The sequence below is a fragment of the Nannospalax galili genome, unplaced genomic scaffold (genome assembly GCF_000622305.1).
Source record: "Nannospalax galili isolate Female #2095 unplaced genomic scaffold, S.galili_v1.0 scaffold1051, whole genome shotgun sequence".
NCBI lineage: Eukaryota > Metazoa > Chordata > Mammalia > Rodentia > Spalacidae > Nannospalax > Nannospalax galili.
Window position 1 is genome coordinate 2,046,277 of NW_008331995.1, and position 26,157 is coordinate 2,072,433.

The 26,157-nt window shown below is 41.4% G+C and overlaps 1 long non-coding RNA gene across 7 annotated transcripts in view; it reads left to right on the plus strand.

The window, feature by feature from the left end:
* LOC103729134 overlaps positions 1 to 26,157 on the plus strand; it is a 360,622-nt gene that overhangs the window by 319,405 nt on the left and 15,060 nt on the right. For 6 of the 7 annotated variants that reach the window (XR_003848547.1, XR_607052.3, XR_003848548.1 and 3 more), the window contains one exon: positions 4,436 to 4,595. This is a non-coding gene — a long non-coding RNA (uncharacterized LOC103729134). Of the gene's footprint in view, positions 1 to 4,435; positions 4,596 to 17,908; positions 18,176 to 18,823; positions 18,983 to 26,157 lie in introns of those variants that run through there. The other variant, XR_003848550.1, reaches the window with a different exon arrangement.

Sequence of the window (26,157 nt, forward strand, 5' to 3'; positions counted from 1 at the left end):
ATAGCTGAAGACTATATAACAAGAAACAGTGCCAGACAGGAGAAACCTCCCTTTGAGTTGTTGGTCAGGATAGCCTGAGAGGCTCCCAAAATTACACAGGCTATTGCCACAGTCCTTAATTGCTTCCCAGAACTTGATGGTAAGACTCTTTTGCTGAAGACAGGACATACTTTGGAAACAGGATTTAAAGCAACAGAGCTGGAACTGACCCGGAAGCCACCTCCCCTGAAGGCTAGCTCTCATAGCTTTGGAGAGCACAATTCAAGCTGCTAAGGAACAACATCAATCAGTGGTCCAACCCCAGCTTCAAGGCCTAAAAATCACATCAATAACCAGCACAGCAAATGATATTGGTGCAGTAGTGGCACTTTTATCTTGAGGGTAATCAACAGCTGTCTAATTGGGCTTAAAGCCCACTCAGTGGGAAGAAACTCATGTGTGGTACTGTAAACCTAGCCAAATACACATAGCTGGAGAGGTCATAGATCTTAGAGAAAACTCCAAGGCTGTCACATCCTGCCTTAACACAAGTAAAAGAAGGCATGGACTCCAGTGGGGGAGCTATGGGAGGGTGCCAAAGGGGAGAGGGGCATAAAGATGATTTTCTGTATGAAATACACAAAAATGCAATAAAAATTTTAAAAAGACCATATTGCTGAAGACAGGACACAGGACTTGTAGCAATCAAACTGGAATTGACCTGGAAGCCTCATCCCTGAAGACTAACTCTCTTATTATCATATTTAAATGTCCAAGGGAAAAAAACCAATCAGTGATTCAATCCAGCTATTAAGTCTATGACCCACAACAAAAACCAGTCCAGCAAATATTCTCTACTGTTGCAATAGTGGTACTTTTATTTCGTGGAGTAATCAACAGCTGTCTAAATGGGCATAAGGCCTGTTCAGTGGGAGGGAACTCATGTGTGGTACTGTCAACACAGCTAAATGCACATGGCTAGAGAGGCCATAGATTCTAGAAAAAAATTTACTTTTTTCATACCCCTAGACCAGTATAATTTGTTACTATATTCTAAATTCATATCCTTATATTTACAGACAAGTGTACTTCCTGTTATTCATTAAAGAAGTTTCTTTTTGCAACTGACAGGGACTATTGCAAAGTTCCAAACCTGATCAAATAAAGAGAATAAGTGTCTTTGAAGTGCCCAAACCTTATGACACATCTACAAAGCAACATCTACACCTAAGGCTCAGGGAACATAGCAAAACAGGGGGCAGAAAGAACATTAAAGTATCTCTCAACTCTCACTAGCAAAGCTTTCTCATGCAACAGATGATGATTAATCCAGAAAGTCACAACTTGTTTAAGTTCAGAAAATAAGAGACTACAGAGAACTTATCCATGAATAAGACTCCTATATCAAACCTCTGCCACCCAAGGCTCAAAAACAATTAAGGAAGAGGAGTGGAAAAATTGTAAGAGCCAGAGATACTGATGACCATAAGGAAACAGCTTTTCTGACAGCTGGAAAATTTCTCACATGAACTTACAGAAGTAGTAACAGCATGCATACATTCCATGCAGGATCAAGCCAGACAGAAAGCCAGTATAGAATTGGGGAAATGGGTAAGAAGCCCCAACTTTAACAGAGGAACTGTTGGAAACTAATAACTACTGAGAGAGGGAGATTTGGTTTTCCTTAAGAATGCGATGCTAGATAGATTAACCAGGCTCCAGTAGATGGATGCACATTCAAGGACATTTAGGGGCATAAACTTGGCTCAATAAGCTTCAACATATATGACAGAATACATGAAATCCAGCTGGGGATTTGTAAGAGAAGTGCAGATAGGGAGGGGGGCCTAAGTATCATCAAAATATTTCATATGAAATTTGTGAAAATTCAATGAAAAATTCCTGTTTAAAACATACCTGTGTTTTTGGCAAAATGTCTCAAAAATATTTTTAAGTTCTTTATGACCAAGTTTAGTAATTATCACATTACACACCAAGAAATAAAATGGGAAATTAAAAACAAATTCAACAAGAGACATCACTGATCTGATCAACCATGCTGGCAAATAATGGACCATAGACAGAGCCTAATCACTGAAAGGTGTTTATTCCCATCTGTATTTGACATGGGCAGTGAGTGATCACTGATACCTCCCGCCCCCGACATTATGCTTTCTTTTTTAAGTAGGCATGTGCATAGTAGCCCTTATTGTAAGGTTATTTAAAGGGATAACTGGATGATGAACAGAATTATTTGGGAAGCTGATTGGTTTCTGCTTTTCTCACCATCCTTCAAAATAACGAGCAGCATTTTTGTGGATGGATTTACTCAGTGGTTTCTTGGATTTGGAGATGTAGAAATGATATGGCCTTGGCCCATCCACATGAGCATTTCAAGACAATGCTGCTGTGATCTAGACGCACATAAACTCCAGCACGGAGAGAGAGTCCAGCAGTTTATAATGATTCAGGACTCTTATTGATGACTTCTCTGCTTAATGTATTAATGAACAGAGATCTAAGGGATAAAATACTTACCCAATATAAGAAAAACTCAAGAAAAGATTAGGCTTTAATCAAAATAAATTGTGTTTTAAGACTGATTTTCTACATTCAACTCTGTTGCCCTTTTTTATACCCAGAAAAAATGTATTATGCTAAGCTGATTCATATCCTTGAGAAAGAAGAATGGATATTTTACTTTAATATAATATTAATAAATTCCAAATGCCAACTTAAAAGAAAAAAAACATACACTGGCAACAGTAGACACTCTTAGTGAGAAAAAGCTGCCTATAAATGTCAGTGAATTTATTCCTTCTTTCTTGATAGTATTTTCCCTGTTTAATTTTAAAAAACCCACCGAAAATAGAGCTGCGATGAATTATAGTAACGAAACTTATTAGGATTTCCTTTTCTACTTTTCCTCTTCCTTCATAATTGCTTATAAGAAGTCATGATGGTCCTTACACTCTACATCATGAAAGCCAACCTGAATGATGACAGAGGCACTGAGGAGCTAGTTCCATTGATAAAGTGCTTGCATGTGTAAACATGAAGACCTGAGTTCAATTCCCAGGACCCACATAAAGAAGCCAGGAGTGGCAGCATGCACTTGTAATCCCAGTGCCAGGGATGTGAAGACAGGTGGCTCCCCGAGACTTGCTGGCCATCCAGCCTTGCATAATAGATGAACTCAGGTCCCAGTGAGAGACCCTATCTCAAACAAGGTGGATTGTTCTTGAAGATTACAGCAAAGGTTGGCTTTTGGTCTCTACATACACATATATGGACATTCATACATATATTTGCACCCATGTAAACATGCATGTACAGACACACACTAAGTATACTAAGAGGTCCAATTTAGTTCCCTTATAAATAAAGTCGTACAGGAAGTATACAAGTCAAACAGTGACTTGAACTCTTTCTTTAGCACCTATTATAGACCTCTCGACTTCCCGGTTTCTGATATGGTATCTCCTTAGCAGGAAAGCAGAACTTGTATCTATAATTTCTTTCTTCTATTTACTGCAATAAGAGAAGAAAGCAGCCAACAGTACTTTAGGCCACCTTCCACTGAGCTCAGAGTTCTTGCTGTGTCTAATTGCTAAGAATCGGAAAAGAAAATAAAACATGTGAGCTAACTTGAGCCCCACATAATAGCCTAGTACACTGAAGTTTAGCCCAACTTTCCATGGTTGTCTTGCAATGGGAAATGGCCAATAAATCTCCTTACACTGAAGACTGTCCCAAGTTGCAGTCACTCTTCACTTGCAAGTTGTATGGAACTTTATCCTCCATTAGGGGCCTGCAGGTTTCCCAAGCTACCTAATCTCTTCCCTCATCACTGCCTATGCTCCAAGAAGAGGTAGCTCGGTTTGTATTTACTGTGATGCTGATTTACTATTCAAAAACAATTACTATACAAAAGAACTTTTTACAGTTTTCTCCTCTTCCCCCTCCTTCTCCTCCTCCTCCTCCTCCTCCTCCTCCTCCTCCTCCTCCCCTTTCTCCTCCTTTTCCTCCTCCTCCTTCTCCTTCTCTTCCTCGTCCTCCTTCTCCTCTTCCTTCTCCTCCTCCTCTTCCTCCCCTTCTCCTCCTCTTCCTCCTTCTTCAGATGTATTTTAAAATTAGCTTACTAGGAGCTGGAGAAATGCCTCCTCCTCCTCCTCCTTTTCCTCTTTCTTCTTTTAAATAAACCAATCTGATTCTCCTGTGGTATAATCTAGAATAGAACCAGGCTCAGATTCTTTTTTTAATGTATTTTTATTGAATTTTTGTGGATTTCATATGATACATCTTAAGCATGTTTAGCCTCCCCTTCCCTATCTGCAGCCCCCATGTCCTACCCACAGTACTTCATGCATTTTGTCATCTATGTTAAGGCTTCTTTAAGGGAGTGACTCTAGACAGGATGAATGGGCTCATATTCTTTTTTCTTTTTGTTTTTTAGGCTCAGATTCTTATCACAGTAAATGCCAGTGGAGAAATGTGGAGAGAGATCCAAAGGATAGAAACCGTAAACTAGGCTTATCTCCACTGAATTCTAATGGCCTTCCCAGGAATGAGAGGATCTGACTGTTGATGACTTACTTTTCCAAATAAAACTACCCAAGGACATTGATGTCATGCATTAATGCCAACAAGCACTTGAATTGTCTGGGTATTAAGGCATCATTGACATTTCCATGGTGAGATGGTGGCCATGCATTTGTCTCCAGATGTTGGTGAATCTGAACATCTGGAAACACTGGGAAATTTCAGTGGCTCCTTTTGGCATCTGAACCACAACCTGGTAGAGTTTCTAGACTCTCCATAATTGCTTCTTTCCACCTGTGGAAGAAAGCGTTCACTGCGCAGGCACTAGTTCTTAAATGTCCCATAGGGTCTCATGGGGCTTCGAGGTGCTGGAGAGGGTGGCTGTGGTTTTCAATCCAGTTACATGGACTTCTGAAAGTAGGCTAAATGTTAAGAGATGCTGTTGTGTTCCTCATTCATTCCTCACCATTCCTCCTCCCTGGGGGCCTGACTCTTCATTTCACACATAAGGAAACTAAAATTCAGGGACGATAACCAGTCGTCCACCAAGACACAACTAAAGGGTGGACACCCCAAATTCCTTCCACTGATTTGGAATCTTGAGTACTATGTTGCCCCTAAGTCCCAGGCAGACCACATCCCTATAAATCTAACCTTGAGGGTCCAAAAACCGTGGTAGAGACTTATGAGCAAGTAAGAGGAGGGACACTTAAGATGAGGCACCTGAACTCTTGTACATGAGAAGAGAGAGGGAAGGGAGAGAGGGAAAATGAGAAAGACACAGAGAACAAGTAGAGGTTTTCAGTTTCACCTTTGCTTGTTACTTCTTTGTGTTGGGAAACCGCTGTTCATGTCTGTTCTTTCCATATTTGTCTAATGAGGCTGAGTAAGTGACCAAGCAGGGGGTGTTCTGCCACATTCTTGGGGCTGGTGCTGAAGAGTTCTGATGTGTGTGTTTCTGCACCATGCCCTGAAAAAGCACGGTCATTTGGGGTTTCCTTTTCAAAACGTTTCTTCTCTCTCCTACCTCTAAATTTGAGAGTTTCCAGAATTTTACCCAAAACTTTCTCCCTCTCTCTAGCACTGCCTTCTTCCTGGGTGGTCTTCCCCTTTCCTAGCTGTCATTTCAGTCTGTTTTGTCTGATATTAATGCAGCCACCTCCACTTGCAGAGGGTAGCTGTGTGCATGGTTTATCTTTTTCCTTTGCTTTCAACCTGTTTGTGACTTTGGATCTAACGCACACTTCCTTTATGCAGCATATATTTGGATCTTGTTTCGTGTTTTAATCTAGTCAGATAATCCCTGCCTTTGGACTGGATTAGGTAATTGTTCATATTTAAAAGTGGATCTAGTAATGTCACTTTGCTTTTGACATTCCATGCTTCAAATATTTTTCATTGATCCAGTCCTTCTTTTGCTGCCTCCCTTTATAATAGATGCACACTTTCTAGTGTAGAGTTTTAATTTCTTGACACATTTTAAATACATTTTAGATTTCTTTGAGCATGTCATACCTGGGTATTTGATCATATTTTCCCTTACCCCCTCCAATTCCTTCCAGGTCCACCCCATTCCCTACCCTCTTCCAACTTTGATTCTTCCTTTTTAAAAAAATTCTTTATTGCAATCTCCTGAGTCAAGTTAGTGCTGCCCAAATGCTCATGGGCGTGGGGCCATCTACCAAAACATAGTCAACCTAACAGGGGCCACATCCTCAAGAAAAATGACTTTCCCTCTCTTAGAAGTCACCAGCTTTCAACAGCTCCTCAGCTAGGAGTGGGGGCTCGTGAGCCCTTCTCTGTGCATGCTGGAATGCTGACCGGCTTGATCTTGTGCAGGTTTTGTGCACGCAACCACAGCTGCAGTGAGTTGATGAGTGCCACAAGTCCTGCCACGTCCAGAAGATTCCGTTTCACTGCTCCCCACCTCGATTTCTGGTTCTTACAGTCTTTCCATTCCCCTTCTGAGATGGTCCCCTAGCTTTGGGGGAGGGGGTGTGATGTAGACTCACCATTTGTGACTGAGCACTCCACAGCTTGTTCTCTGCACTTTGACCACTTGTGAGTTTCCGCATTCACTGCCATTCAGTGCACCAAGAAGCTTCTCTAGTGAAGTCTAAGGGCTGCACTGATCTATGGGTATAGAGATACAAATTTAGAAGGTAGTTTGATACTATGTCCATTTAGCAAAATAATAATAGAAGATTCATCCCTGGGGCTTATGAACTCACCAACCATGAGTTTTTGAGCCAGATTTACGGTACCAGGCAGGTGTTTTCCTCCTGTAGAGTGGGCCTTAAAGCCTATCAGAAGGAAGTTGGTTACCTCCATGACATTCCTGCCACTATTACACCCATGGACATATCTAGTCACACTGGACATTATAGTAGCTCACAGTATTCACAGCTGGGTTAAGACTGATGATAGCTTTCCCCACCGCAGCCTGCATAGCACCTTCTGGTACTATGAAAGCTAGCTAGCAAGGAGAAAGCTTCCTGATCAATACCAACTTATTTCTCCATGTCTTGTGACCAAAAAATATGGTGTCTTCAATAATAGGGTCTATACCATCAAATTCTAGTGGGAAAACAAGAACAATGGCAGGAACAATGGTCTGTATGTTGGCGGGGGGGGGGGGGAGATACCCTTAACTAACATCTTAAGGAGAATTTATCCCATAACTGGAACTGGGCTTTTAATTTGACAATCTATGGCTTCTGGGAGAAGCATTGCTCCCTACATAGGGTAACAAGCTCCTGTGTATGAATACACATATATACTTTTCAAATATCCTTAGAGTTATTCTTCCCCCAACCCCTCCTCTACCCCACCATCCCATCCCTCTCCCCACTTAAAGCTTCCTCTTCATTATCCCCAGCTTCCCTTCCATATCACCTGGGCACTACTAGCCCCCCTCCCTTAAGATTTTTCTTCCCTCTCCCCACCAATGGCCCTTTTCCAGTTTCCTGGATTCTACAGGTAATCCAAGTTAAACTGAAAACCTAAAGATCTGTTGCTAGTGTCCATATCTGAGTGAGAACATGTGACATTTGCCTTTCTGAGCCCGGGCACTCTCACTCAGTATCATGTTTTCCATCGATTCTGTCTCTTCTTTGCTGTCTTCCTTTATAGTGAATGAACATTTTCTAGTATAGTGTTTTAATTTCTCTGACATGTCATTGTACTTAAAAATTTATTTTCTGAGTGGTTATTCTTTTGCTGGCAATATACATATTAATTACCAAATTCTAATTTAAAGTTCTTAATAATTTAATTCTAGTCAAATGCAGACTACTTATACCTATTATATAATCATTCTCTCCACATTTTATAATCTTATTGTTTTTGTTGCAAACCCAACAATGCATTGTAGTAACTACTTTATATTTTTGTGTGTACTGCCCAGAATCTAAAAGACAGGAAGTTCATATTTACAGAGTCCATTATGCTGACCTTCTTATTCACCATTTCTGATTTCCTTCATTCCTTCCTGCAGATTTCAGTTACTGTTGGGTATATTTTCCTTACCTCAAAACTGTCTTGTTTCCATCTATCTTTCTTGTGTTGCTGTTTTCAAATATATGGCATTTCTGTATACTATAAACCCAATAATGCATGTATGTGCACATTGTTTTATTATGTATTTGAAATCAGTTGATCATGAGTGTGTGTCTTTTCATAAGGGCACAAACAATCTCCCAGTGGTCATGTCCCCGAAGGAGGATGAGTCTCCCCCTCAGCAGCCATCGATTGCCAAAATAGCTCCTCCAATAGAGATGGAGGCCTCTGGAGTGCCTCCCCCAACCACACTGGAATTTGACTGGCTCAGTCAAGTCCAGGTCTTTTCAGGTAAGCATAGCTGCTTTGAGTTCATGCATACAATATTGTGTGCAGAAGTCAGCATTTCACAGCTCTCCTCCCCATCTGCCAGCTTTTATATTCTTCCCTCTTCTGTGAAGTTTCCTGAGCCTTGGTTGGTGGGAGGTTGATATAGATGATTCATCTACAAATGAGCACTCAAATTTATTTATACTAAATATTTTGATCAATTGACACATTACATTAAGCATTGCGCACTGCAAAAAGAAGTTTTTCTGACCAAAGTTGAGAGTAGGACAAATCTGTAGGTTAAATATAAAATAACATTTAGAATATACTTTGATAACATGACCATTTAGCAGAATAATAGTAGGTTCCCTCTAGGATTTATGATTTTCCCAGTCATAGGCTTTGATCAAGTTTATAGTACCAGACATGAGATCCTTCCTCTGAAGTATGCTTCATATCTGAGCAGAAAGCAATTGGCTACCCCTGGACCTGTCATGCCACTATTGTAAGAGTACACCTTACCAGCACATCAGTATTATAGCATGCAAGGTTCAATGCTGGGTGAGACCAGTGATTCTTTTCTTACCGACATAGCCTATATAACACCTACTGATATTTTGTAAGCTAGCCAGAAGGGAGAAATTTTCCTGGTCAGTTTGAGGTTAGTTTATATATAGCCTGCATTTAATGGGTGTAATGTCTTCAGCAATAGGGCCTTCCATATAGGTATGGTGGGCAACAGGAGAATGGCAAAAGCCTGTGTTGTTTTGGGTGCCAAAGAGAATTCATGACTGATAACTCATAGGGAGGAATTCCATGCCTGACACTGAGATTTTCATTAAATATCCCGTGCCTTTTTGGAGCAGCACTGTCCAAATATGTGGGATGCTTCTATTTAAACTATCTCCCTTTTTTTTCAAAATTTAGTACACACATAATCAGTGACCTTCCTACGTATACATATACATACACATATACTTAGAAATAAACCTAACCAAGGAAATGAAACCCTTCTACAATGAAAACTTTAAGGCACTAAAGAAAGCAAGTGAAAAGACATTAGAAGATGATAGAAAGATATTCCATGCTCATGAATTAGAAGAATTAATATTGTGAAAATGGCCATCCTACCAAAACTAATCTGCAGGCTCAATGCAGTCCTTGTCAAACTTCCAGGGTCTTTCTTCACAGACAAAGGAAAGGAAAATTTATAGGAAAGCACAAAAAAGCAGGGATAATCAAAGCAATACTGAACAAAAGGAATATGCTAAGGGGTATCACCCTACCTGATTTCAAATTATATTTCAGAGCCATAATCTTAAAAATAGAATGGTGCTGGCTGTTTAGTCACATAAATCAAAAGAAAGAATACAGTACCTACACAATACAGTCCACACAAATATAGCCACCTGGCTTTTGATAAAGACACCAAAAATAACCACTTTCAAAAAATGGTGCTGGTTATTGGGGTTAGAGAGATGGCTCAGTGATTAAGAGCACTGGCTGCTCTTGCAAGGGGACCCAGGTTCAATTCCCAGCACCCACATGTTGGCTAACAACCATCCTTAGCTCCAGTTCCAGGGGATGACACCCTTGACACCCTCTTCTGACCTTCAGGGGCATTGCATGACACAGGTGTACCCACCAACACATAGGCATTACACTCATACACAAAAAATAAAAATAATTTAAAAAATGGTGCTAAGAAAACTGGATTTCAACGGGAAGAAAAATGAAATTGAACCACTATCTCTCACCCTTCATAAAACTCAACTCTAAATGAATCAAGGACCTTAATATAACACCTGATACTGTGAAACTTCTAGAGGGAAAAGTAGGGAGTATGAGTCAACTTCTAGGCACAGGTATCAAGTATGGACTTTCTGAACAGAACTCCCATAGCACAGGAAGTAAGACCAACAATTCAAAAATAGGATCTCAAGAAATTAAAGAGCTTCCCAGTAGGTGGCAAGTGCTCTCTCTCTGCATCTTTCACTTATGTTTCTGTGATGACCAAGATGCTGAAACAGTACATCTTTAGAGAAATATCTATTCAAGTCCTTTGCCTGTTGCTTAATTGAGATGTTCTTAAGGGATAAGGGTTCTTTACATGTTCGGAATACTAAATAGACCTGTATCTGGTAAAACTTTAAAACTAAAATTTTCTTCTACTCTGCAGGTTTCTTCCTGACTTTTGTAGATTTTTAGACCAACCATCTCCTGTCCTATCTGTGAAATGACATTTAGGCACAGTGTCACTTATATACCAATGATGCCCACATGTCTCTCTCCAGCCCAGCCCTTCAACTGGACACCAGACTGGCTGACTACCTGCCATTAGTTCATTTTGGCTTTTCTTCCTCAAGAACATTCCCTACAGATCTTATCTCAATAAACAAAACAACCACTGGCTGAGTGCAGTAAGTCAGAAACACCAGCGCCGGCCTGGATGTACTCCCCTTCCTAAGAGTCAGTCAGTCTCTTTGACTCCACATCTCCAGTGTACCCAGAAACTTCTCACTTCTCTTTGCATCCATGACCGCTGGCTGAGTCTGAATTCTTCCTTCCCCTGAAGTCTAGCTCTTTGCTTTCAGTCCTGCTTCTCCAATACGGGCCTCACATGGCCCGAGAAGGATCATTTCGACATGTTACCCATGGGGCATGCTCTCTGTCATTGGCTTCCACCCCAGTGAACTGTTCCATATTACCGCTTCCAACCTGAAGGGAAGCCTGTCCTTTGTTCCTGGATTATGGTTGCTGCATCTTCCCTTTATATTGTGGTTTCCTCTACCTGAAACTCTTTCCACATACCTCCCTCTGCAAGGCTAGAGTTTCTCCTCTGGTTCCAGCTTAAATGCCACCTTGTTTTCTAGGTAGTTCTCTAATATTCTCTTCTGTTGAAGCCTATTCATTTCTTCCACATTTATTGACATGGTTTAAAATTATTAATTTTCTTTTGAGAGAGGGTCTCAGAATGATTCAACTCATGCTGGCCTAGAACTCACTATGTAGCCCAAGTTTACCTTAGACTCATAATAGTCCGCCTGCCTCGGCCTCCTGAGCACTGGGATCCCAGGTATGTGCCACAATGCCCTGCTTAATTTGCAATTATCAATTTGCTGTTCCCCCGGATGGTAAACAGAGCAGCATGAGCCATGGCTGTTATCAACATCACTCTGCAATAAACACCTATAGATAATAAGACATCTTACATTGCAGTCAGTGAATCGTTTCAGAAACTGCTAAGACACACATAAATAGCTACATACATATAAAAATGAATGTATACAAATATATGCACATATATTTATGTATATAAACAGGCACTTAGACAAGCACACACTCATTTCATCCTTCAACAACCCATGAGCTGTGTAACTTTCTCTTCATTGTGTAGCTAATAAACTGAAGTTCACTTTCCTCATGCAACAGATGGTGATTAGCACAGAAAGCCGTAACTGGTCAAAATGAAGAGAATAGGAGACTGCAAACTGTATATCCCTGGATAGGATTCCTATACTAAATCTCAGCCACCCAGGACTCAGGGACAATTGCTGAAGAGGAAGCAGAAAGACTGGAAGAGCCAGGGGTTGGGGATGACGACAAGGAAACAGTTTTCTAGGCTCCTGGGAACATGCTTGTATGAACTCACAGCAATGGTGACAGCATGCACAAGACCCATGCGAACTAAAATCAGACAAAAACCCAGCATAGAAGTGGGGAAATTAGTAAAGACACCCAACCTTAGCTGAGGAGCTATTGGAAACTGATCACTGTTGGGTGAGGAAGAGTTGATCTTCTTTAAGGGAGTAATGCTAGATAGATTGACTACGATCCAGGGGATGAACTCATATAGGGATATCAGGGGTCACAAAGTTGACCCAATGGGCCTTAACTTATATGACAGAATACATGAAATCTGGTGAGCGAGTCTATAGCAAGGAGCATATAGGGGAAGGGATCTAAATATGATTAAGATGTGTTATATTAAATGCACAAAAATTCAGTAAAAAATAGAAAAACAGAAACAAAAACAAAAAACAACTAAAGTCCAGAGTGGATAAATGGCTTGCCCGTGGTCACACTGTGAGTGAGCAACCAAATTGGATTGTGCCAGAGCTTATGCTTTGAAACACTTTGACCCTTCTCAGTACAGTGCCAGGAGCTTCTAGAATCAGTGAACAACAGAGGAGCAATACTGTTTCATAGAGTTTCTAAGACCATGGAAATGCCATATATCTGTGCCATCCAAACAGTCCCTAGTCCCCAGTAGCTACTGAGCACTGGATATGTGACTAGCATGTCTTATAAGCTAGAATTTTCATTTATTTCAACTAATTTAAGTTTAGATAACATCTAGGTACTGACTGCCATTGATGGCACTGAACTCTAAGAATTTTGAAATTCAATTGCTTTTGATGTCTTAAAGTTCACACACAACCTTGATGAACCGAGGTTCAAAGACGGAACTATGTCTCTCTCCCCCTCCCCCACGTGCTGTTTTACACCCTAGGCCCTCCAGTCCCAGTTTTCCAGACACTCTTCCTCCTGAGCTTCACTGAAGCTAGTAGAAACAGGCTTCCTTTCCTGAGGAAGGCGCCAGAAAAGTCAACTCCTTTCTCTTTTAGCAGTACCATGCACACTCCTCTAAATGGGTTTACCTGGCCAAAAGGCATCTGCTGTGTACTTGGGAGAGAGCACCAGTTTAGGTCCTAAAGGCAGGAGGAGAAGCAAAGAGCAATGAATCAAGTAAAGTCCCTGTTTAAGAGGGAGGTGAGGAAATTAGCATATCAATTAACTCTTAGAAAGCTTTGGTTTAGGCACAGGAGGAAAGAGGATCTGTGCTTTGTGCCTGCAGCTGCAGGGTTCCAACCTGGGCTGCTGGGGCCAACACTGTGGTTAAATGATACTCATCCCACTTGCACCTGGATCAGTAAGAGTAAATGAATGAGTAACATTTGATTTCAAAATTAAGCTCTCGACAGCAAGAGCAAGCCTTATAAACATCTAGAGAGAGACAGCTTGTCTGGATCAAGAGCACTATATGTCTTCATAGAAAAATAAACAAGGGCCTGAGGAGATGACTCAGTTGGTGTAGTGCTTTCCACACAAAAATGAGAATCTGAGTTTGTATCTCCAACACCCTCTATAAAATGCCAAGCTTGGTGGTGTAGGGCACCTATAATCCCAGCTCTGAAGAGGTGGGGACAGGAGGACCCCTGGGGCTTGCTGGTCAACCAGCCTAGCCAACTGGTGAGTTCCAGATTCAATGAGAGAGTCTCAAAAAATAAGTGGAGAAGCAATTGAGGAAAAAATGCACAGTCTAGTCTCCACATGCACGTGCACACGCGCCTATCTACTCACCCACACCCATACAGAAAAAAGAAGAGCAATCAAGCTATAGAAGATAAAAATCAGACAGGTGAGGAGGCTTGGGGGATGACTCAGTGGATAGAGCACTTGTTGAGCAGGTATAATGACTGGGTTTCAGATACTTAGCACCTATGTAAGTGTTGGGTGGGCGTGGAGGCCAGCTAGGAAGGACAGTTCTCAGAAGGTGAAGACTGGGGCTTCCTGAAGCAAGGTGGCTACCTAGACTAGTCATATCAGTCAGCTCTGGGTTCAGTTGCAGTTGAGAGACCCTGCCTCAGTGGAAAAGGTGGAGAGCAACTGAGGAAGATTCCTAACGTCAGACTTGGGCCACCACAGACACATACACACGTGCACAGGAACACCCCCCCCCCACGCACACACACCAAACATATATAAACACAGAGGAAAGGATGGAGGGGATGCCTTCAGTGTGATTGCCTAGCAGGTGTGAAGCCCTGTGTTCAGTTCTTAGTACCAACTTCACAATAGTAACAACAAATCAGACTGAAATCCAAATATTAGAGAAGATGAAGGAGCAGCAGTGGATGCAGTGGACGGTTATCCCTCCTTGTGGATTGACTACTCATATTGCCCATGATATCTACTGACTGGGGTAGTGAGAAAGCCTTTCTTTCCTCCCACCATTTGCATAGTTGGAATCTCACTAACATCGTACGTAGGTTAGAGCAAAATGATGCTGTTTGTTTTGCTTTTTCTGTGGACTCCATTATCAAGCAATGTGCTTTTGTGTGCCGAAGAGCAGAAAGGCCCCACTTCCTCTTTTCCAACGGACTTGAGCAGAAATCAATTACTACATTTATTCCAGGCGTACCAAATGTGTGCTGGTTGTAGATGCCACAGAAAAGCAGTGCTTTTTTTTCATCACAAAGGACTTTCTATTCTAGCATGTATCTTACAGCATCATGCCTCTAAAAGTGAAGTTTTCCCTCAGTCATTCAAATGTCACTCTATAAATAGGAAGAATTGAAGCACATAGAAACACCCAGCTGATGACTAAGAGCTTAATTTCTCAGGAAATAACCCTTATCTGAGCAGAGCTGGAGCAACTGTGTGTTTAATTTTCCAAAACTTCCTCAAATTTACTCACGAATTTCAAACAAATCAGGTCGTTTCATGAAAAATCAAATGAGATTTCATTTTAATACTTAAGACTTTTCTTACGGATTGCATCACAGATCAAAAGAGAGAAAAATACTCTAAAAAAGAATTAGATTCATGATTGCAGTACATTGGAGAGTGATGGAACTCTCGCTTTAAAAATTAACTCCCAGCCCAGCGTGGTGGCACATGCCTTTAATCCCAGCACTTGGGAGGCAGAGGCAGGTGGATCTCTGTGAGTTTGAGGCCAGCCTGGTCTCCATGGTGAATCCCGGACAGCCAGGGCTACAGGGAGACCCTGTTTCAAAAAGATGAAAAAAAAATTTAACTCCCTATTTGTGAACTAACTCCTCTCTCTCCCAAAGTTTACTCCTAAGAACACTAGTTCCCTGCGTTGCACTACAAAGAAAGTGTTCTATGATGACTGTTTTGAACCCCTTTGGCCAAACAAAATCATTGAGTCATTTTCATAAATATTTTCATCCTTTAGACATGCTCCTTATAATTCAAGTTTGTTACCACTGTTGGTCACAATGCAAGCAAATCTTATACCAAAGTCTGCCAACATACACATACATATGTATCTTAGCAAATAAACAGAAGAATGGCAAGCTCAGGAGGCCCCACTCAGTGTTTAGGACCTTACAGTGATTAGCTGTGGTGGGGACAGGTAAATATAGGGCTCTGCCAAGTAGCAGAGCCTTCTATGAAGTACAGAAGCTCTGTCTTGAGTACCATAGCATTAGGTGGCTGGGTTTTCCCAGCTTTGCTCCTTGTTCATGGAAGGGGGACACACAGTCATTGTTAATTACCGCATATTTCAGCATTACTCATTTTAGCAATAAAAAGAGCATTTATAACTTCCCTTTTGCAAATTAACAAATTCGGTGTTACAATAGCGACAACTGAAACGTCTGAGAAACGACGTCAGAGGCTAGATTCCTCTTGAAGGTGTTTCAAACGTTATCTAAGTTTACTCCCTGGGTGGGCTGACACTGGTTTACACATGCAAGTACCCACATACAAACACTATCCTGTTTATGTTGAATGTTAACTAAAGTTAATCCCCACATGATCCTGTAACACAGTTGAGGCAAGTTTGAGAACTCAAAGAGCTGATAAAGATGCCGAAGACTGACAAGTGCTACAAAATGGAAACCAACCAAATTCAAGGCATTTCAGATTATTTGTCCTTGGGACCCTCAGGACACTTGTATTACAGGCACAGGCAAGTAAATTTCTACGTGGAGAAACCAGCTTACCAATCTAAGCAACATTTCCAAAATGCTTTGCAGCTGGGTAGTTTCAATTTACAGCTCTGCCACTTACTTCCTAGATACTTCTCAGCAAGTTTCTCTGTGACCTTGTTCCTTACTCTAAAATGGACTAGTTCTAACTCCAGAGAGTGTGTGAGGATCAAGGAGTCAAACCTGGAAAGTGTTTTATAAAAGACATGTCAGAACGTGCCCACGGGTTTTAGGTATTATTGCATTTTTTTTGTCTAGGAGTTATTTCTCAGAAATTTTCAGGGCATCTAAGGGCTCTAGTTGGGGGCGGGGAGGCTCTGGGAGGGTGCCATCTGGGAAGTGGGTGTAGAGATGAATAAGATGGTTTGGGATATTCTGTGTGACATACACACAAAAAAATCAACAGATTTTAAAAAATGAGTAATATTTGAGGAGGCAGCATAAAAGTTTGCGTCATGTTAATAAGTAGAAGTGATGACCATTGAAATCTGCCCGATGACTTTATATCCATACACAGGTGCCAAGGATCTGCATACAACTGACTATGACTAGTAATAATCAGATACATACAGATTAGAGATGCATGCGCCAACATCTAAGTGTTCTTAGCAAAAACGAGTCTTTCTGTAAGAAACAGTATATTTTAAAATGAAAGGGAGATCTTTTTTAAAGGTTAAAAACTCATTCAATTTTATGTCTTACAGGGTTTATGCTGAGTTCAATATTGTATAACTGTATTAATTCAACTGTGAACCTAAAAATTTTATAGCCACTTTTGAAAGAGAGGAATCTTTGCTCTGGAAATTGTTATTATGTTAAAGCTGTAATGAAATGATTCTTCTAAAAAATTATTTTTTCAGGGCATCACATACATCTAATCTCTGTCAATGAGGAGGTATTTGAAATTTAATGAAAAAATTTAAAAATAAATGTAGCCATAGATGACTTCTGAATAGCCAACATATCGGACATTCTTAGTGTGTCATAGTCTAATGTCCAATGGCCTGAAGCTCCATTTCACAGTCCATTTCTGGCAGTAAAGCTCACAGTACCTCAGTCTTTTTAATTATAAAATGGAAATAATAACAGAACCTTCCCTACCACATGTTGAATGAGTGTGTGGGTTCTGTCAGCAGTCTGACAGCAAGCCATGCAGAAATGTTGACTCTTTGTTGATTTATTTTTATTTATTGCATTTAAAAAATGTTTGTGCTTATGTCCCTGTGTGTGCATATGCACATGTGTAGGGGTACTCACAGAGGCCAGAAGAGGGCATCAGACCATCTGGAGCTACAGTAATGGGCAGTTGTGAGCCATGCAACATGGGTGCTGGGAACTAAACTACAGTCTTCTGCAAGAGCAGCAAGTATTCTTAGCCTCTGAGTCATCTCTTCAGGCCCTTGAGCTATCTCTTCAGGACCCAAAGTTGGTTCTTTATAATCAGACCTCTAGGAAGCATAATATATTGTGCTAAATATAAATGTTTATTTTATTAAAACATCCCTGCTTTGATCTCCAAGACTCTTTCTAAGCCTTCTGACCTTCAGCGTTATACTAGACATTGGATAAATTGAATTCTGCCACCACCAGCAGCACTGAGTATTAATGCACCAAGGTTTATATCACATACTGCGTCAGACTGCACTTAAAGGACACATAAAGACAGCGATTCTCATTTGAAAGCACCTAACTAATTAGTTCTCTAAGCACAATTTGCAGATGGGATACAGGCAGATCATTCTGGAATGAACTGTAGGCCCATTCTGCTGTTGCCAGAGATGCTGCATTTGGTGGTAAAGAAATGTCTCCATGTTTCCTAGGAAACCCTAGAAGCAGCCCGTCTTGGCAGCCCACTGTGGCAGGCATCTCCCTTCCTTCTACAACTATGAAAGGACTGCAGTTGAGTGACAGAGCTTTATGGGGGCTGAGGAAGCAAAGAGAAGAGAATGAAACGGAAAGACAGTCTCCACGTAACTGAGTCACCTGGGGAGAGTCAGCCACTAGAAGTCAATCTTCACTGGGGTTCATGTGCACCAGACAGAAGAGTGCCCAGAGGAGTGTCATCTGTGAGCAAGAGTAGATGACAGGTATGGGAGGGAGATTTTACCTAGGAAAATTAGGCATTAAAAAGTAATAGGAAACACCATCTTCCAGGGAAAGGAAAGCAGGATACAGTCTGTTTCCCTGTCCATGCTATTCTCTTTGGAGATTTTGTTTTTTCTTTACTGTGGCATAATCACCTGACCTAAGCAACTTAAAGAAGGAGGGCTTTATTTTGGCTCATAGTCTCTGAGCATAGTTCATCCTGTGGGGAGGGTGCAGCAGGGAAGGTATGTGCTTGACTTGTTCACATCTTGGCAGATCAGGAAGCACAGATAGAACCAAAAGCAGGGCTTGGCTCTAACCCTCAAGGCATGATCTTACTTGCTTACATCTTCCAGATAGTCCCAATGTTCTAAGGGTTCTATAATCATCCCAGAACAATGCCACAAAGTGGGGACCAAGTGTTCAAACACCTAACCCTATAAGGGATATTTAACATTTCAATCCATCACAGATATCAAAGGCTCAATATCTTTGGGGATGGGAGAGGTATCTTCCAGGTCCTGTGGTTCACAGAGTCCCTTGGCTGTTGGGAGAGGAACAACAAATGCCCAAGGCTTAGCCAGAGGGAATTTTCAGAGATTTTGATGAAATTATTCATAAAGTTCTTTTTTTTTCTTCCTCATATTAAGCTGGTAGGATATGAGCCAATGTCTAAGAGGAGTCAACATGAGTGTGAAACCACCACGGTGGAAAAGCAGGAAGGAGGCGAGGTAATTTACCTAGGTCACTGTTGGGGAATCTGCAGCCAGCCAGCCATGAAGCCTCAAGATCTTTCAGTTACAAGCCTGGTAAATTCCCTTTTTCTCTTAGCCAGTTTGAGTTAGTTTCTACCACTTACTGGGGGAAAACACACAGCTCTGACTAATAACTGAGGTCAGGGAAAGTCAGGCTGCTTTATTGTATTGTATGCAGAACTTCTACTTCAGCACACCGAGAATCTTTCATGGGTATGTGTGTTGGTCTCTGCTGGTCATTTTTCCCTAACTACCTCCCCACAAACTCAGGATATCTGGTTAGACAAATAGAATTTGTCTCATAGAATGAGGAAACAGAATGTTTGAAAATCACAACTATCCTAAAAACCTGCAACATGTGAGCAAACACACTCACTGATTGTGATGATCACACAAGCTTGGCCACCCAAAGAGAACTCTTGAAGGGTGCATTTCAAAGTTGAATTCTTCCACTTAGTAATCAGGCTAAAAATAGTTTGCCTACACTCCCTGGCTGATGACTGAAACACATTGCCCCAGAAACCCTTGTACCAATTATCTACTGCAGGCTCTAAGCTGGCCAGTCAATATTTGGATCTTGCAGAAAGAATTCCATGGAGAATTCAGTCCACACATCCTTTTTGCCCTTTAACTGTCTCTATATGTGACCACCGCAGTAACTGTATTATCCACTATCTCAGTAACCCTTACAGTGGTGACAACTTAGCCTTAGAAAGGCTTTCCTGGAAGTCGTGCAAAGCCAAGTTTGATGACTACAGTCCTACGACCTAAGCATTAGACACGAGCAGTTCAGAGCTAATCCACCTGTAGTTCTTGTAACAAAGGGCTTCTAACATGAACTTGCAGTGTCACTGATCAAATCATCTTGCTTTTGTCATCTGCAGGGTTCCTGCTGAATTCAGCACTTACAGTGTACCAAGTACCATGTTAAACAGTTTACATTAACCAATTAAATGTTCATAAGACATCATGATGTTACAGTTACTGGTGTCTCCAATTTATATATGAGAAAACTGAAACTCAAAGCAGTTGAGCAAAATCACCCTAAGTAAGTGCTAGAGTTAGAGTCAGATTCTAGTCCATTTCCTCTGTTCTCCACAGACTATGTTGCTAATGCCTCCTACTATATTTCCATTCTTTGTGTGTGTGTGTGTGTGTCTGTGTGTCTGTGTTTATATGTGTATATGCGTGTGTGTGGGTGGGTATGTATGCACACACATGAAGAAGCCAGCCTCGGGTATGTTCCTCAGATGCCATCCACTTTTTCTTTCTGAGTCAGGGTCTCCCACTAGCCTGGAACTTGCCAAGCAGGTTAGGCACTCTGGCCAACAGACTCCAGAGATCCATCTCTCTCAGTCTCCCCAGCACTGGGATTACCAGCACACATCAACCATGCTTAGCTTTGGTTACATGAGTTCTGAAGATGAAATTCAGATTCTCATGCTTGTGAAACAGGCATACCACCAAGGGAGCTGTCTCCCCAGTCCTTTTTCAGACACTTAAGAGACCTTTGATATTTTCTTTGGAATCATCAATTTTCATTTTTCCAACCTCACAATATTAAGGGGCTGAAAAGACGGCTCAGTGGTTAAGAGTACAGGTGACTCTTGCAGAGAAGTGGGTTCAGTTCCCAGCAACCACATGGCAGCTAGCAACCAACCTGGAACCCCAGTTCCAGGGGATCTGATACTTTCTTCTGGTCTCTGCAGGTATTATATGCACATGGTACCCTTACACACAGGAAACATTCATACACATAAACTAGAAATGAATAAGTTTTCAAAGAAAATATTAATATGTAACTTGGTAAATAATTGTTTAGGCACAAGTACAGCATGAAGGCAAGACAGTGATACTTACCTAGCACATTCCCTGTGCTGGACACTGTGCTAGGCTTTGGCAATACAGCAGAAGCCAAGGGGATGGTCTCAGGTCTTGTAAAGGAGTACAGACAGAGCAGCTATAACGAAGAAAGGCCAAGGTGTCATGAGAGAAACTAGAGCTTGGAAGGTCATACGTTTTTGTTTTGGTGTCTACCAGGTCTGAAACTAGCTGGTGATGGGCATTTGGAAGAACTGGCTGCCCTCTGGGACATCAATTTTCTCATCAGTCAGAGGAAAGTTGGGCTTGTTATCTGCAAGTTCTTCTGCCCTGGAATTTGATGAGTCTCAGCTTAATTTCCTCAGTTCTTGAAGGGTGCTGGAATATAGTTTCCAAATACAGTTGACCACAACAGATCCCGAGTAGCTTGGGCAAAACAGCTACTTCCAAACCCGTAACTAGAGGGCTGGATCTACAGGCTCTTAGACAGGCCCTAAATCTGAATTTTTGAAGAAGACTTGCAAAAGACTCAGACACATGAATTGTGATTTGAAACTCTGGTTCTCAAAGCTATGGCAGCACTTGGCAGCTTATCAGAAATGCAGATCTGGGATCACATCCCAGATCCATTGAAGCAGAATCAGCATTATATGAAGGCCCCAGGAGACCTACTTGTGCACACCAAAATTCCTTCAGAAAGGTTCCAAACTGGCCAGTCTTAGTGTCACAGTCAATGCTGGAACCAAAGAAACCAGACTCTTGCCATCTCTAATGGTTGTTAGTTTAAATTTCTTGTAAGTTTTCGTCTCTAGGAGAGATCCGTAACCACCACCCCTAAATTCGTTATCTGGGATAGTGCTTTTTGAATCATATTTAGCAGAGCCCTGGGCTTCAGTCCTCCAAGGCCTCCCAGGGAGCAGGGATTGTCTGAGACTGCCTGGATGGAGTTAGGGCATCAGGCTACAGAGTTTCTATGCTTTCATCAGTTTTTGGAAATTGGGATTACAGTTTGATTTCCTTTAGAAAGAAAATTTTGCCTTTTTTGTCCCTTAATCAACCATGTTGTTCTGCAATGTCCATCAGCACCATCAGGGTCTTCCTCAAGTGACTCAAGTAATGGGCTTAGGGAATGAACCTGCTCTGTTTTCCTGTATACTTCCCTTGGGGGTACAGATGTGACCTTTAAAATGCCAAAACCTCTTGTTCCCAAGAGGACTATTAAGTTACTTTCCTATCCTATTTTAACATACAACATCCATGAAAGAGGCTAATGTGGAAAATTCTGAATTCGGATTATGTGCCATCGCCGGTTTGTCCTCCATCAAAAGCTCTGTGTACTTTTTCTTAAAAAACCAAAACATTCCCAGCAAGCAATGGGAATTTGATACTTAAGGTAAACAGCAGTCCAGATTTATCCCTAGATTGAATAGTTTGAGGACATCTTTAGTGATGAGATTGCCTAGTGTGTCTACTGTAACAGCCTCTCAGAATTCACTTAATGATGAAGCTACAGAGGCCCAGGAAAAGATGAATTCAGTTTTAGTAACAGGCAAGGATTTGATCTCCACTGGGGTGCACAGAAATAATCAGCAGAGGAGGCCTGAGTAAGCTATCTAATGGACACTTGTGCATTAGTTTGATTCAAGGAATTAGAATTTAAAAAGTAATTACACTGTAGAGGTAATAATATAACTATTACTACAATTATTTAATATTTTTAGAATTTCATACCTGGTGTTTTATTTGCATCACTTCCACTCTTCTCTTTCCTCTTCCAACTTCTCTCATGTCTCTCCACATTCTCTCAATTTCTTTTTTTAATAATTGCATTTTCTATTGAATTTTTGTGATTTTTATACAATATAGTTTAATAATATTTAGATCCCCTCTCCTACTGGAACCTTCTGCCACTGCCTCCCCTACCCAATTCAGCATTATATGTATCAACCTGTAGAGTCTGATTTGTGTTCCCAAATGTCCTTCAGTGTGGGTTCATCCACTGGGCCCACCAAAAGTCTCATCCCTTTAAAACCCTGTCTCTCCCCTCCTAGCGTCCATCAGTTGCCAAAAGTTCCTTAGGTTGGGTTGGGATTTCTTAACCATTTCCCCAAGACTATGCTAGAATTTTGTCTGGTTTGAGCTTTCAGAGGACTTGTGTATGCTGTCACCATTACTGTGAGTTCATATGAATATCTGACCAGCTGTCTGGAAAATTCCTTGTGATCATCCACTCCCTCTGGCTCTTATAATCTTTCTGCTTCCTCTTCTGCAATGAGGCAGAGATTTGAAATAGGTGTCCTATTCAAGGATTAGCACTTTGTGGCCTCCTGTTCTCTGCACATTGGTCAATTGTGGGTTTCTGTGTTAATCACCATCTGCTGCATAAGGAAGCTCTCTGGTGAGAATTAAGAGGTACCTTTATCCTATGTGTAGAGGTTGCATTGAAGATGTGTCTTTTAGGATTAAGCATCTCACAGATACTTATTCTCTGCATTTGACTAGTTCTGGAACTCTAATAGTCTCCATCTGTTACAAAAAGAGCTTCTTTGATGAGAGGTCAAAGGCACACTTGTCTGTAAATATAAGGATGCATATTTAGAATAAAGAAATTACATTGATCTAGGGATGCTGCAAAAACAGGTTTTTCTCTAGGATCTATGACCTTTCCAGTTCTGTGTATTTGGCTCCCTTTATAGTATCACATGTAAGTTCCCTCCCACTGAGCGGGCCTTAAGTCCAACTAGACATCTGTTGATTACACCCAAGATAAAAGTGCCACTATTGCATCAATAGAGGTAGTTTGCTAAATTGGTCACTGTAGTTTGTAGGCTTTACAGCTGTGTAATACCATTGATTGGTCTTCTCCCTTGGCCACTTTCAAAGTACCTTCTGATATTATGAGAGCTAGTCTTCAGGGAGGAGGTTTCCAGGCCAGTTCCAGCTCAATTATTCAAAGTCCTGCATCTGAAGTATGTGGTGTCTTCAGCAATAGGGTCTTACCTTAAAGTTCTGCAAGGCAGCTAAGGGCTACGACAATAACCTATATTATTTCAGGAGTCTCTTGGACTACTCTGACCAACAGCTTGAAGGGAGGTTTCCCTGCGATTTTTGTTGTATAGCCATCAGCTATACACATGCACACATGCACACACACACACATACACACACACACAATGTGTATTTTTAGTAGGCTTATGAAATAATACAGTCCCCCATGGTTTTTTAGACAAACAGTATTGTTCATCTCTTTCCTCACTCTCCCATTGTTTATCACTCTCTTCTAGTTCCGCAGTTAAAATATCCTCCACTATTGTAAAACTGTTAGAAGAAGACATAGGTGGTCCCCAAGGAGATACAGGTTCAGGAAAGGACTTCTGAATTGGATTCCATTCAGTCAGGGATTAAAGCCAGCAATTGCCAAATGGCAGATCATTAAAGCATGATTTTTTTAAAGTTTTAGAAACAAACAGATGTTCTTAAAAAGGGAAAGCCCAGTGTCTCTGTTTTATGTAGACACAGTCTCTCTGAGACTATGATAGCTGCATTTAAGGTTTATTCTTCAGTTTGAGGAAGAGGCACTATGGGAAGATCTGGGGAAAGAAGATCTGAAGCAAATGCTCCCAGATAGAAAGGAGTCAGGTTGGGCTGGGGAGAAGGCTTGGTGGGAGAAAAGGCTTGCTGCACAAGTGAGGACTAGAGTTCATATCCCCAGCACCCCTGAAAATGCTGAGCAGGTGTGGTAGCCCACCTGTAAGACCAGCACTCAGGAAGCTGAAACAGGAACCCCAAAACAAGCTGGCAAACTAGACTATCTAAATCAGTGAGACTCTGCCTCAGTATGCAAGGTGGAGAGTGATTGTGAAAGACAATTAACATCAACCTCTGACTGCCACATGTATGGCATCTATACACATACCCACATACACAAGTGAACATGCATACATGATAAGGGGGCATGAAGGGAGGAGAGGAGGGAAGGAGGAAAGAAAGAAGGAAGGAAAAAAGGAAAGGAGGAAAGGAGGGAGGAAGAAGGAAGGAAAGAAAAGGGAGGGAGGGAGGGAAGCAGGGAGGGAGAGAGGGAGGAAGGAAGGAAGGAAGGAAGGAAGGAAGGAAGGAAGGAAGGAAGGAAGGAAGGAAGGAAGGGAGATTCAAAAGACAGACTCTAAGCTCAGGATATCAGAATGGCTGGAGAAAAGTGAATCAGGAGTGTGTGGAGGAAAAGGAGATCCTAGCAAGAGTCAAAGACCAGATTGGGTAGGTCTTTATGTGCCATGAAAAAAAGATACAGGAAGAGATAAATTCTCAAATAGCCTTCATCTTGGAAAAAAATCTCTACACAAAAGACCACACCATTCCCATGGTTATGGCCTATATTCTACACCAGTGCTTTCCAATTTAATGTTTCCCTTTGGTTTATGGGGGAGGCATAGTTAATATTTTTCCTTGGGGTCATAGTAGAATTGCCTTGGGAAGGGGTTTCTTTGAGTTGTATGATCCTCCCCCCCTTCTCTCTCTCTCTCTCTCTCTCTCTCTCTTTTATTGCAATGCTAGGAAATGAACCTACATGATCTACATGGACAATGGCCTACATAGTAAGTTCCAGGCAAGCTAGGAGTACTAGGGAGACTGTATCAAAAAAGAAAAAAAAGAGGGTAGGAGGATTCAAATCAGAAATGTGACATTCTCCTGCAGAGCTGCCAGGAGTAACCAGCCCTTCTGACATCTGGATTTTAGGACTTCTGTATTGCAGAACTGTAAGATGTACAGCATGTGTTACTTTTAGGCACAAGTTTGTGATAAGGCATTTTTTACATGCATGTGCTGGGGGAAGATGTCATCATTTCTAAGCCTAGTGTACCTTAGGCAGAACTCAACCTCATCTGCATCTTGGAATCACCTGGGGATCGTGAAAGATAGTCGATTCAGAGTCCCATTTGCAGAAGTTCTGATGTAATTTGTTGGGATGCAGCCCAGGCATCCAGATGTTTCAAAGCTTTCTTGGGTGATTATTTAGGCAGAACTCAACCTCATCTGCATCTTGGAATCACCTGGGGATCGTGAAAGATAGTTGATTCAGAGTCCCATTTGCAGAAGTTCTGATGTAATTTGTTGGGATGCAGCCCAGGCATCCAGATGTTTCAAAGCTTTCTTGGGTGATTATTTTATGCAAACCCAGTTTACATCCACTCTTTAGGAGTTACTAAAACTAAAGTAGCTTTCTTCTGGACCTCTTGTAGTTTCTTTTTGTGCTTATGTGTGTTCATGTGTGTGCATGTATGTATTTTCATGTGTGTGTATGTAAACTGTGGTGCTCAGAGGTCAACCTTGGGTGTCATTCCTCAAATACCATCCACCTTTTTCTGAGACTAGAACTCACCAACTAGGCTAAGCTGGGTAACCAATTAGCC